This window comes from Onychostruthus taczanowskii, unplaced genomic scaffold (genome assembly GCF_017590055.1).
Source record: "Onychostruthus taczanowskii isolate IOZ18803 unplaced genomic scaffold, ASM1759005v1 scaffold41, whole genome shotgun sequence".
Classification (NCBI taxonomy): Eukaryota; Metazoa; Chordata; class Aves; order Passeriformes; family Passeridae; genus Onychostruthus; species Onychostruthus taczanowskii.
Window position 1 is genome coordinate 6,064,449 of NW_024501571.1, and position 12,077 is coordinate 6,076,525.

General features: G+C 41.8%; 1 protein-coding gene across 1 annotated transcript in view; it reads right to left on the reverse strand.

Annotated features, from left to right (window-relative positions):
- LOC121340554 (endonuclease domain-containing 1 protein-like) overlaps positions 1-12,077 on the reverse strand; it is a 148,873-nt gene that overhangs the window by 83,650 nt on the left and 53,146 nt on the right. The window contains exon 5 of the mRNA XM_041413375.1: positions 9,184-9,267. The gene's annotated coding sequence lies outside the window, so the exon portion shown is untranslated. The remainder of the gene's footprint in view (positions 1-9,183; positions 9,268-12,077) is intronic.

Here is a 12,077-nt window from a genome sequence, read left to right on the forward strand (position 1 = left end):
ACTGGATTACTGGTATGGATCAGGACTGGGTTTATCTTTCCCAGCTACAGATGCCAAAAAATTACAGGCTTACTTCAAACGACATCCTTGAGCAGCTGTCAGAGAGAGGCAACTGACAATGGTGAATCTTGTTAAATTCCTTAGAAATAAAAATTTACATGAACATCAGAGAGAGAAACAGCTTTGCAGGTCAGCATGACAGGGAAGCAGACTTCTGAATTCCCTCAGGCAAAAGATACTTTCTCCAATTGGAACACAGAGTTTCCCAAAATTAAATCTTAGCACAAAAAAAAATCTCAAACCTGTTGCTGTCAGCTTCTTGCTAATTAACTCAGAAATTACTGGCAGATTGGAGATGAAGGAAGGTAATGGAGTCACAGACTCACATAGATGGAACAAGTAAGGAACGAGACAGAAAAGGAGTAAAAAAAGTATAGAACACCTTTTAAACACTGTGTGTTTCAAAAAACTTTGCCAGAATTAAACTAGAGAAAAAAGTGACAGAATTGCTGCTGGAATCCTGAATTCCACTCTTCTACAATCATCATCTTATAAATCAAAACCCTTTAGAAAAGATAATGAAGATCTGAATGATCTAAACCAAATAAATTTCCAAAACATGACCTTATTCATTGAGAGTGAAGACAACTCAGTGCTGGTCTGAGTTATAGAAGAATTAAAACCATCCTGGGACCTGCAAGGGATTGTGCATATCACATATCTGATGCTGCCAACCAATCTTTGTACCACAAGTAAGAAATGGCAGAAATCTTTCAACTGCTACATTTGAATTCCATCACTCACTTCCTCTGGGTCCCCACCAAAAAAACTGTGGAAAAAAAGGAAATTTCAAAAATTCCTTCTAGTTCGATTACACGCAGGAACAGGGAAAATAAATGCATGCCTGTCTACCAGTTCATTCAACACAGGAGGGATTAGTCACTTTTCTCAGCACAATATTAGGATGTTTGTTGACTGTGGCCAGTCAAAGAGCGACGATTCAGAATGGAGCCATCAAATTCACTTCCCGGTCAAAAAGTCACAATCCAAAGATGAATTTCTCATAGGGAGAGTTAAACACAGGAACAGAGAAGAAACTGAGACTTGGAAGGTGCCTGTGGCTTGAGGTTTAATGGCCATGTAGTTCCTTCTGAGGAAAGGGAGTGTTCCTGCATGACACAGCCAGCAAACCATGCGGGAGTCACATCCTGGTGAAGGGTGGCAGCTCCAGACACTTGACCTGGGAGGACAGCTTTATGCACAGGAATGTTGGCATCAGGAATGGAAAGCATGGGGAAAGGCATTTATTTCCAGGAAGGCATTAGGAGAATATTGCTCTTGCTGTGAGAGTGGTGTCTGGAAGCCCAACACACCTCCCAAGGGATGAGCCGAGTAGGGTTTGGCCACAGCTCTTTTCACTCCCAGGAACAATGCCCATCCTCGTGTCTGTGAGGCTGTCAGGAGGAAGGCAGAGCTGAGCAGCATCACCCAGGATGAGCACACTCACATTAACACCTCCCAGGCCCTGGATGACCCCCAGGGCAGCAATGGACTAAAGGGAACCTGTGTGCACCCTCTGTGCTGCAGGAGGATTCCCAGCCCTTCCTGGGCTCCCAGGCAAACCCAAATTGCTGCACTTCGTCATCACCTCTGTCCACCCTGTCCCCCTGGCACTCATGGGGACACCACAAACTACAACAGCTTCAGAAGCCATTCCTGTGCACAGTAATAACACCGGTCTAATTTACACATCCATTAGAGCACCTTAAACGAATCTGAGGACAGCTTTGACTCATTTAGCAAAATCTGACTCACGCTTCTTGGGTATGGAAAAAACTATTCTGCAGACTTGACTCCTGCAGCTCTGAACGCCTGAATATCAGTTTAGTTTTATTTAACAACAGCCACATTATGAGACCTCAACTTCCCTGTGCACCTTGAGCACTGGAGCAAAGCACAGGGAGAAAACAGAAAGCACAAAAGGAGTTAAGAGTCACCTTTTGCTAAGGCAGGAGCTCATGGCACATACACTTTTTTGGGGAAGAAGATAAATACATTTTTTAAAAAAGAGGCATGTTTAATTTTGGTTGAGCTACTCTTCACACCCAAAGCCAGACTAAGAAGTAAGTCAATATTAGATGTTTGCTTAACCAGCTTAGCCTCTGGATAAAAAGGCCACACTTTCCTATTATGAAAGTTTTGTAAGATTAAACTTCCTTTGATTTCTGAGGAACTACTTATCTGTTGTGTACCTGGATGGGATCCTGTGAAGTTACACTCCATGTACACAAGAACCACTAAACTTATTCAAACTAATTACACAACAGGAGAGTTTTCCTATTTATTTTTTCACTGGTGCTCTCGGTTATCATCCAAGTTCTCCTCCAATGGGATTTACAAATTCAGCGTTCAGACAACGACTGTGTAAATATTGGAGCTCCAACAGCCAACAACAAAACCCAAACATAAGAAATATTTTGTACTTCCAAATATATCCTTCCCCGGTGGATGGCACTCCATTTAAGAGTGGCTCAGCAAAATTACATAGATGATTATTTATGTCTGTGTAAACATCAGATCCGTTCTAAGGAACACTCAAAGGCCACGAAAATATGAGCTGCTTCTGAGAGTCCAGGTCACGTTCATGTTTTCTCTGAAAGCAGCAACAATTTAAGCAAAGACCGATTTCACTTGACATTATTTTATTAGGAACTGCTAATTTGTGATTCACTGTAAACTCAGAGCCTCAAAATGCTTCATAATCTAGAGAATCTTCGAAGGAGGCAGATTCATTTACTGAAGAGGAGATCTAAGAGGGAAAATACACTCAAGATCAGCCTCATCTGTCTCAAGTGCTGGATGGATGGTTCTGCTGCGCCAGTGGGTTTGAGGGGTTGTACATCACCTGCTGAAGACATCCAGAAAAAGCCAACATCATTCAACCTTCAACCTTGGAATGCAAGCTGGCTTCCTCCCAGCAATTCCATGGCCTGAAGGCCAGAGTGCCATGACTCCTGATGGAGCAGCAGGCATGACTGTGTGGATGGAGAGCAGCTACACGCTGCCCTCCAGACCCAAAGGCTTCTGCTGCTCCTCCAGGCTGTGCTTCCCCACTGACTGCTCTTGCTCTGCCCCTACCAAAAGAGGTGGGAGGGAGGTCCAGGTCCCACATGGTTTTGATTTCCCCCAGGTAAGCCATTCAAAGAAAAAACACTGTGCAGCAATTTGATCAGAAAGAGTTGTTGTGCAAGAGTTCTGGATGGGGACTGTGAGGTTGCTGCGACCCAACTCACCTACTCCAACATGAAAGTGCAGCAGGCACCAGCTGAGGAACATGATTCCAAAACGATTTTCTTCCATAGAAACACCTCCTCTCGTCTAACAAAATCACCTCTAATAATTATTAAAATCAGTCAACCATTTTCCAAAGTCACAAGCTGCAAACTAAACCCAGAGCCAGCCCAAAACCTCCCAAATACAACAATTCTGCACTGCAAAGCACCCATTGCGTGGAGATGTGCTGATTTCACCAAAAGCTCTATAAAAGGCAACAAGATTGGCCGGCAGGCCAGTCTGTCCAGCTTCCTGCTAGGCTGCCTGCCAGCCCCAGGGTGGGTACTCCCAGCTCCCTAATTCAAAAAATAAAAATTAGCTATGAGAAGGCTTCCAAAGGATGGGGGTTTTGCTTCCTGCAGCTCTCTGATTAAAATAAACGTTGCACAGGTGTGTATGTGTGTCAGGAAGGCAGGGACAGCTCTACTACACACAGCAAGAATGGCTTCTCAACAACAGAAAAATTTAAGAAAAATTGTATTTTGAAAGACACGTGCCATTGCTAACAGCACAGGAGGGAGAGGATGAGACATCCCTGCATAAATCTGTGAGTGGGAAGACAATGGCAAAGAAATTCAAACAGCAAGACGATAAATCAGAGGTGGGGAATCCCTGTCTTATCCCTTCTGCAGCGTGCATGCAGCTATTGTATTTAATTAAAATAAATTACAGCTCGCTTGTGTACAGCCTGCAGGGCTTTTAACACCCCTGAACGGAAGCACAGGGATGAGCAGCCATCCTTCAGGAGCTCACTCTCCGTGTCTCCAGACGCGGAATGCAGATGCTCTGTCACAGCACAGTCGCAGCAAGGCTGAGGGATGGAGGCAGAACAAAAAGCCCAAACAGTTCTGCTTTTACACCATCCACTTCCTCAGCCCCGTCCCTGGGATCCTTGCCAGGATGCTGGTAACGTTTTAAATGGAGCAGGCAGAGCTGCCCAGCAGTGTGGCAGCTGCTTCTGAGCAGGGATGTTTCACTGGAGGGGGGCTTCTTCTAATGGCAGCGATTTAACACTCCACAAACTGAATTTCTGGAACACTTGGCTGAGCAGGATCGATGCACTTTCCTGGTTAACCACTGCATCCACACCCTCTAATTCCTGCTTGAATTCACCCCACGTATTTGCAGCAGCAGCGCCCGAGGACCAGAACGTCTCCCTGCACTGAGGTTCACACTCGCTATGCCCCAGTTTGACATAGGAACATCACTCCTGCACTTCTGAGGACCAGGAGGGGCTCAGGTTAGAAGTGCTGTGCCACACACCTGAGGATGCTGCAGAGAACATTGATACCCTGGCAGTGCTTCTGGGGGGTCCAAACTGAGTTTGCAGCATCACCCAGGTCAGCCACGCACACAGAGTGCTCCAGGCTCTGGCTGATTTCTGTGGAAGATCAGCCTGTGAAAGTCTGTTACACCAGGAGGCTTGGAAAATCTAAGCTGCTGAATACAATGAAGAAGGAAACACCTCTTGACAGACTATGTCCCTAAGAGAATTAGGAACACAATGTACCCAACAGGACTCTGGATTTGGAGCTGCTCAGTGGATGCTCAGACAGCAGACAGGAGCAGTTAAATCTGGCCTTGAGCAGCTGCAGAGTATCAGTCGATCCATAGCATTTGGGAAAAAAAGAAATTTCTATTTATTCTTGTCCTTAGGAAAGAGTAAGTGAGGAGGAAATGGATTTTAAGTAAGCTCAGAGAAGTCCATGCTAATACTAATTCAGGATTTTGAAGTGCTTTACCAACAGCAAGTGAAACACACAGATCTCTGACAGGAGAAATGAAGCAGGAAAATGCAAAGCAGCTTTGTCCAAGCTTATGCAACAGATGAGAAGCACAAACAACACACAGATCTCCAGGCTCCATCTCTGTGTCCTACCATTCTTTCATTTTAAAAACCTAAATCCATTTTGCACTCCAGCAAGGTTTTCCACACAGATTTAAGTGTTAATCCTGGGCTGCTTAGACTTTCTTTTTTCCTGATGTGGTATCTCACCCATTATCTCCTTCTCTGTACACATACAATATAAAAGGAATTAGTATTTCAGAGCCAAGAAAACAGGAAAAAAGAAGAAAGTCCTAAATTTTTATCTAAAGCCAAATTTCTTTTCATATGGGCACACTGAATACAGATTTGAAGCAGCACTCCATCCTACGAAGAGAGAAAACACTGCTTGGAAACTAAGAAAATTGAAATTACTAAGATGCTACTAAATATCTATATTTATGATGCTTCTATTTCCCGCAATAATATAATGTAAAATGCATTTTATGTATTATCTGTTCAGATGCAGATACACTTCACTGCAGGCAGAGATGAGGCAATTATCCAAAGCACTGACAAACCATCCTTTAGCCCCATGAAGTGCAGTAACACAGATCACTCCAGCACACAGCTCGTGTGGCACAAGGACTGCTCCCACAAAAGACACATAAAAGGTTCTCAGTGTCCATGCAGGTGCCAGAGTTTTCTCTGTGGAGCCACCTCACCACAGGAACAAGGCACAAAAAGAAAATCTAAGAACTCAGCAAGCTCCTCTTTTTTTGCAGAGAGCACATTAAACTTACAGGTGCTTTCACATCTGACATAAATTAAAAGCTCTCTTTTAAAACCAACTTGTGTTCTTATGTTTCTAAGCCAGCTAGAGGACAGCATTGTCAAATGGAGAGTTTCTCTTTGAATACCCACTGTGTGAATGGCTACTCCCCTCACTGACCTCTTCAGGGTTTGTCTCCTTTCATGCCATCCATGCCCATGGACCTTCCCAGAAGGGACACCTGATGAGGAAAATGGCTTTCTTTACCTTTGCTGTCTGTAATTTTCTTTTCAAACCCTCCTTCTCATTCAGAGTAAAGGGGAATATGCTCTAAGATACCTACTTGCTCAAAGATGAGGCAGGAGTGAGCTCCTCCTGGGGTCAGATATTGGGCTTTTACTGATGAAGAGCTAAAATATTAATAGTTATTGTTGTGCCTGAGATCTGAAGCAGCCCCAGTGCCCTCACTTCACAGGTGTAAGTGACAAACACGAATGACAAAGCCACTCTGTGGAAGGTACATGAGCTTGCAGAATGCTTCCTCAGCCAGTAAAGAGCTTCTGATCATCTTTTATGACCAGCCTCACACAACCAACCAACCAACCATTTGAACAGGGCTGTGACAGAAGATACTTCTACCAACCCTGAATATGTCTGTGTGCATAGTACAACTTTTTTTTTTTCTCTAAGACATGAACTGGAATCAATACAGTGCCATGACACAGCGCACTCCTGCCAAGATCCTACAGGGCAGACGAAATTTTGGAGTCCATCTTTTAAATGCAGGGGTTGTTCTCCATTGTGACTGTAACAAAAGTTATTTTGGATCATTTTAAATGACATCATTGAAAAAATGAAGGTTTATGCCCGGCAGTAAAAGCACCTGATGAAAATGCACAGTTAAAATGGAATTATCTCTGTTTGGCAGCTAAGGCCTGTAGGAATACAAAGCTCCCTTTTCCAAAACAAATGTAAGAGATTTAATCTAATTTTATACATTAATCTGCTCCAAACCTTGGGGAAGCTACAAAGCTTTGCTTCCTTTTCTGAGGCAGCAAAGAGAACCAAGAACCCCAGATCACAAAGCCTGATTATTTTCAGGAAACGTTTATGTGAATAACACCAGAACTTACTGCTGTCCTCAGCATGAAACCTAAAGGACGATTCAAGCATCATAAAAGGCTTGGCACTGAAAGGACTTTAAAGACCATCTTCCTCCAACCCCCTCCCATGGGCAGGGAGACTTTCCACTATCCCAGGTTTCTCCAAGCCCCGTCCAGCCTGGCCTTGGACGTTTCCAGGGATGGAGCAGACACAGCTTCTCTGGGCAGCCATAGAGGTTGCAGCCATATCTGATGGTCAACTTGGAAAACACCACGGAAGGAGACCAGCAGTAATTCACAGAGATACACACTTTAGGTCAAGGGATACCATCTGTCACCTGCTGGTTATTTCCCTGAACTCCAGATGTTCAGAGTTTTGACCAAAACCATATCTCCTTTTTCTTTAGACATGTGATACTCCAGATGAGCTACTTAATACAGAGAATTCCTCATGTACTCTTGGCTGAACGACCTCCTTGCCTGCCCCCAGTAAGCAATAACCAATTTAAACAGCCTTTTTTCAAGGTGTCAGAAAGCCACAAGGGGTTACATAATGCATGACTACCCTGCAGAGACTGACAGACCAGGTATCACGAATTAACCACCCTCACATACCTGACAATTTATTAAATCAACCTCTACCCCAAGGACTGCACCACCACCACCCTCAGGTGCAAATGGAGGAGGAAATTAAGGAAGTCTTGGGTAATTTCATTGGTATTTTTATAGGAATTTTGAGACAGACCTTTTTTAAAATGAAAAGTTCCACCACACCACGACAAGTCTCTTATTCTGTATCTGGCTCAGCGTTTCTCAATGCAATTTAATACCTCTAATAGAAAACTCACTGTAAATTAGCAAGAAATGAACAGGGAACACTGGACAACTGCAGTTCACCAGAACAAATGTTGGCAACTTCATTATCACTTCCAGCACTGACTACAAGTATTGCAGGGAAAAAGCTGACCTCGTTAAGGACTTTTCCATTTCTATCTATGATCTCTCAGGGAATGTGCTAAGGAAACGATTGTCCTACTGAATCATTTCAAGAATTTAACAGCCAAGATGATTTATTACCATAAAATAGGTCTTGGAAACAAAGATATTTGAGGAGACTCAATAGCTATTAAATCATTGTGGAAAACATGATGCTGAAGGAATTGCAGATGCCTGACACATGTTCTGTCGCTTTTTTTTCCCTTTTTTCCAAATATTAAGTGTCTATAAAAAGCAACTCTGCAGAATTACTTAAAAACTTTTCTGACAGAAAAAAATTAAAAAATAAAGATATAGCTATAAATTAAAATGGCATCCATAAAAATACAAAACAGTTTTAATTAAAACACCCCACAAAGGCTGCTGGAAAAACTGGAGTCACTAATAATTTCAAAACCTATGCATTAAAAATACACTTCTCGCTTAGTAAACAAGCTGGGGCGCATTTTGCAGAGTTATAGATATTTCAGAGTTGAGTCAATACATAGAAAACCTCACATCATCTTATAATGAGTCCACTTGGTAGCTGGTGTGAAACCAGATTCAGTAAAAGCACCTTGGGTTTTGTTATTACAACTGCAGGGTAGATGTTGTTGCCACTCAGAACACGCTCTGTTCAAGAGAGATGGAAGCAGCTCTCTTTAAAATGTGCTACTGAATACTACAAGTGAATCAGAAAGATGGTCTGTAAGGCTTGATATGCAAAATACCACTGAAGAAAACGCTGCTCTCTTGACCAAAATGGAAACTCTTGTACTAAACCTCCCTCTAGACCAGGCTGCTCCAATCAAACCATCAACTCTTACAGTACCCAAGTAAATGTTTTAAATGTACTCCAAAATACTCAGCCAAAATACAGCAGCCTCAACGTAAGGTCCAAGCTTTTACACCAGCTGATATTACAGACAACACTGACAAATTTTGGAGGCCAAAATCCCTTTCCAGCCCTTCTTGCCCTCAAACCTCTCCTCTTCACAACCCTGGATCACCACAGCTACAACAGTAATTAAGACACAAACCCAGCCTTGATCTCCTCTGTGCCTTGACACAGTGATGACAAAGGCAGAGAAAAGATCCACCTTGTGTCCCTCAAGTTGAGCCAGGTGGCTCAAAACCAGTTCTACAAACTGCACTCACAAACCAGGAAATGAGGAAAACTAATGGTCTTTATGATTAAATGGATGTCTTACAGAAAAGCTGACCAAGAGACTTACAAAACAGGAAAAGGAGCATTCCTCTTTGACTTAAATTTTGCGTCGTCCTGGTTCGCTTGTGCGAATCAGCCACCGTTTCTTTTTCTGCAACACAACAAAGAAAACAAATTCTGTTAAAAAAAAAAAAGTATTTGCTTGAACTGACGTTTCTCATTACATCGTTAAGTAATGCTTCAAGCTTACTGCTTGCTTTTAGTCAACACTGGAAAATATTGCCATCCTTCTTGACTGTTTCTCTGATTTTGATTGCCAGAGTATTCCTGAAACTGCTCTATCAAGATGAACCTTGGAGACTGCTTGGTGATTACAGCATTAACACTGACAGACTAGAAATAAATTCCAAAACCTACTGCAGAGTTGACCAAAGAAATTCCTTGTAGCCACAGATGAAGTGAATAAACATTTTTTAAGAATTATTTTATTGCTCAAAGATATCTTTGTGGTGTCTTCTTAGATCTGTGAGGGTTCCTTGTTGGCCTCCAGCACCTAATTCAGAGAGGTGATGACTTGCTCTTGGTTTGGGGTCATACCTGGTACCCCTGTGTTCCTGGCACCTTAAGACACTTCAGTGGGAGCTGAATATTGGAAGGGTCGTTCCTTATGTCCTGTTCTGTGCTTTGGATTCAAATCTACAGAAATGGAAAAATTATATCCATAATACCTTACTGGGAATTGAAGCAAAAGAAGAGCAAGCAACCAGAAAAACAAACAGAAAAATCTAAGTGGAGTTATGAGAGTATTGTCCTGAAAAAGAATGCTCTGATGCTACATTCTCTACTTAACCACACATAATTAGTAAACTTCCAGCAGAAGTAGCAAAAAAGAATTCCTCATTCCCTTACTAGGCTAAGTGGCGACCTGGAAGAACTATTCAAACCTCCATGAAGAAGAACTGGATCACTCCAGAAAATGGAGTAACTAAATAACTGGGGACAGAGTGGAAAATGAAGCCCAGAAGATCTCATCGCTCAAGGTCAGTGCAGTTCTTGTTCTGCTGAAAATGGTAATTTGCAAGGGGAAGAAAAAAAAAAAAAAAGAGATGGAAAGAGAAGGGAGAAGGACACCAGTCAGAAAGAATCCTGACTTTGGCTATGGTTTGCTGCCAGGAAGGGATAACAAAGCAACAAATAAATGCCAGCATGGATTTGTCAAACTACTTCCCTTCCCTTTCCAAGAAGTTACAAAGCCCCAGGATACAGAAATAATTCAGTGATCACCAGGATCACCTGAGCATGGCCACTTTTATGCCATGTCATTCTCCCAAAACAATAAAGGATCATGGATTTGGAGAATAAAGCTTAATTTTTCTCAAGTGATCACCAGGTCTTAGCACATGGCATCCAACCTTCAGCACCAGCAGAACCCCAACACATGCAGCAAGAAGCTGAGTATCTCATTAATTCATCAGACAGCTATGCACAGTAAGTGTTCTCTTAATCCTAAATTCTAAAATCTCAATATGAAATAAAAGCATGTATCATTAGGGGGTATGAAATCATCAACTCATTTATAAGGGGCACAGTTAAACTTGAAGCTATTTAATTTAGCAGAACAATAGAGCTTTACAGAGTGTGTTTTTCACTAATGACCTGGACACTATTTTTGTTATTTCTGCTTCTAAAATGCACAGCCAATATTTGTGGTTAAAAAAAAAAAAAAAAAAAAAAAGTATTTCTTTTTTAAAACGTTGTGCAGGAAAAAAAAAAAACCAATAAAAAAAAATTAAACTCAGAGTACAATCAAATATACAAAGGAAAACCACACAAGTACAGATTTCATCATACTCCTCCAGATTTTAAATAGATCAACATATTTTGGAGATGGGTGTGATTTTATGCGAGCTGTGCCCCTTTAAAATTGGCAACTACATTTAATTCAGTGCTGCCTTATTCCAAGTTCCAAACTCCAGTTGAAAATAGATCTCACAATGGAGTCCTACAGCTGAATATACTCTGGGAGAAAATTAATACTTTAATTTATTCCAAATTCATTTGCATGACAGTATATCATTAGTATATACAAAAAAATATGTATTATACCAACAGAGGAAAAATTCTGTGCAAACAGTGAAAGAAACTCACATCCCACCAGTGAGATGAGCTTGAAACTTGAAGCAACAAAGCTGTTTTACTTCTTGAGAAACAAACACATAAAAAATACCAAAAAGAGCTGCTAATGGTCTAGATTGTCATTTTAAAAAATACCATATGACCTTAAAAAAACCCACAAAGCAAATGTGGTTTCTTGCATGGCAGGTATCTCCTGAAGAGCTGAAAAGAGCCACATGGACCATCAAGTGCAGACTAAAAATAAATTATGTAACCCAACTCACCTACAAAGCAAGTTTTCCTACCTCACTGATGAACCAGTTGAAGAGGAAAGAAAACACACACTCAACTTTGTAACTTCATCAACCTTGTTGTCCTGGAAACAACTCTTCTACAAGAGAAGTATTTAACTGCCAAAACATCTTCTGCTACTACTTTTTTGTTTTTTTTTCTTCCCCTACTTCCCTCTCTGAAGTGCTTTCAATGTTTGATAAGCAGCCAGCAACCAACCTAACCCATCAAATGGCACAGAAATTGGATCTCCTGCTCTTAAAAGGAAATACATCATTCCATTTGAGCATGCAGCACGTAGGGAACACCAGGTTTGCACAAAGGCTATGGAATGGACTGCGTCATTTTGTTGCTGCTGTTGTTGTTAAAATGTCCTATTAACTGAACCTTTCATTTTAGGAAATGGCCTCAAGTTGTGCCAGGGGAGGGTAACGTTAGATATTGGACAGGATTTGTTCACAGGAAGAGTGGTCAAGCACTGGAACAGGCTGCCCAAGGCAGCGGTGGAGGCACTAGCCCTGTAAGTGTTCAAAAAAAAAAAAAAAAGGACATAGC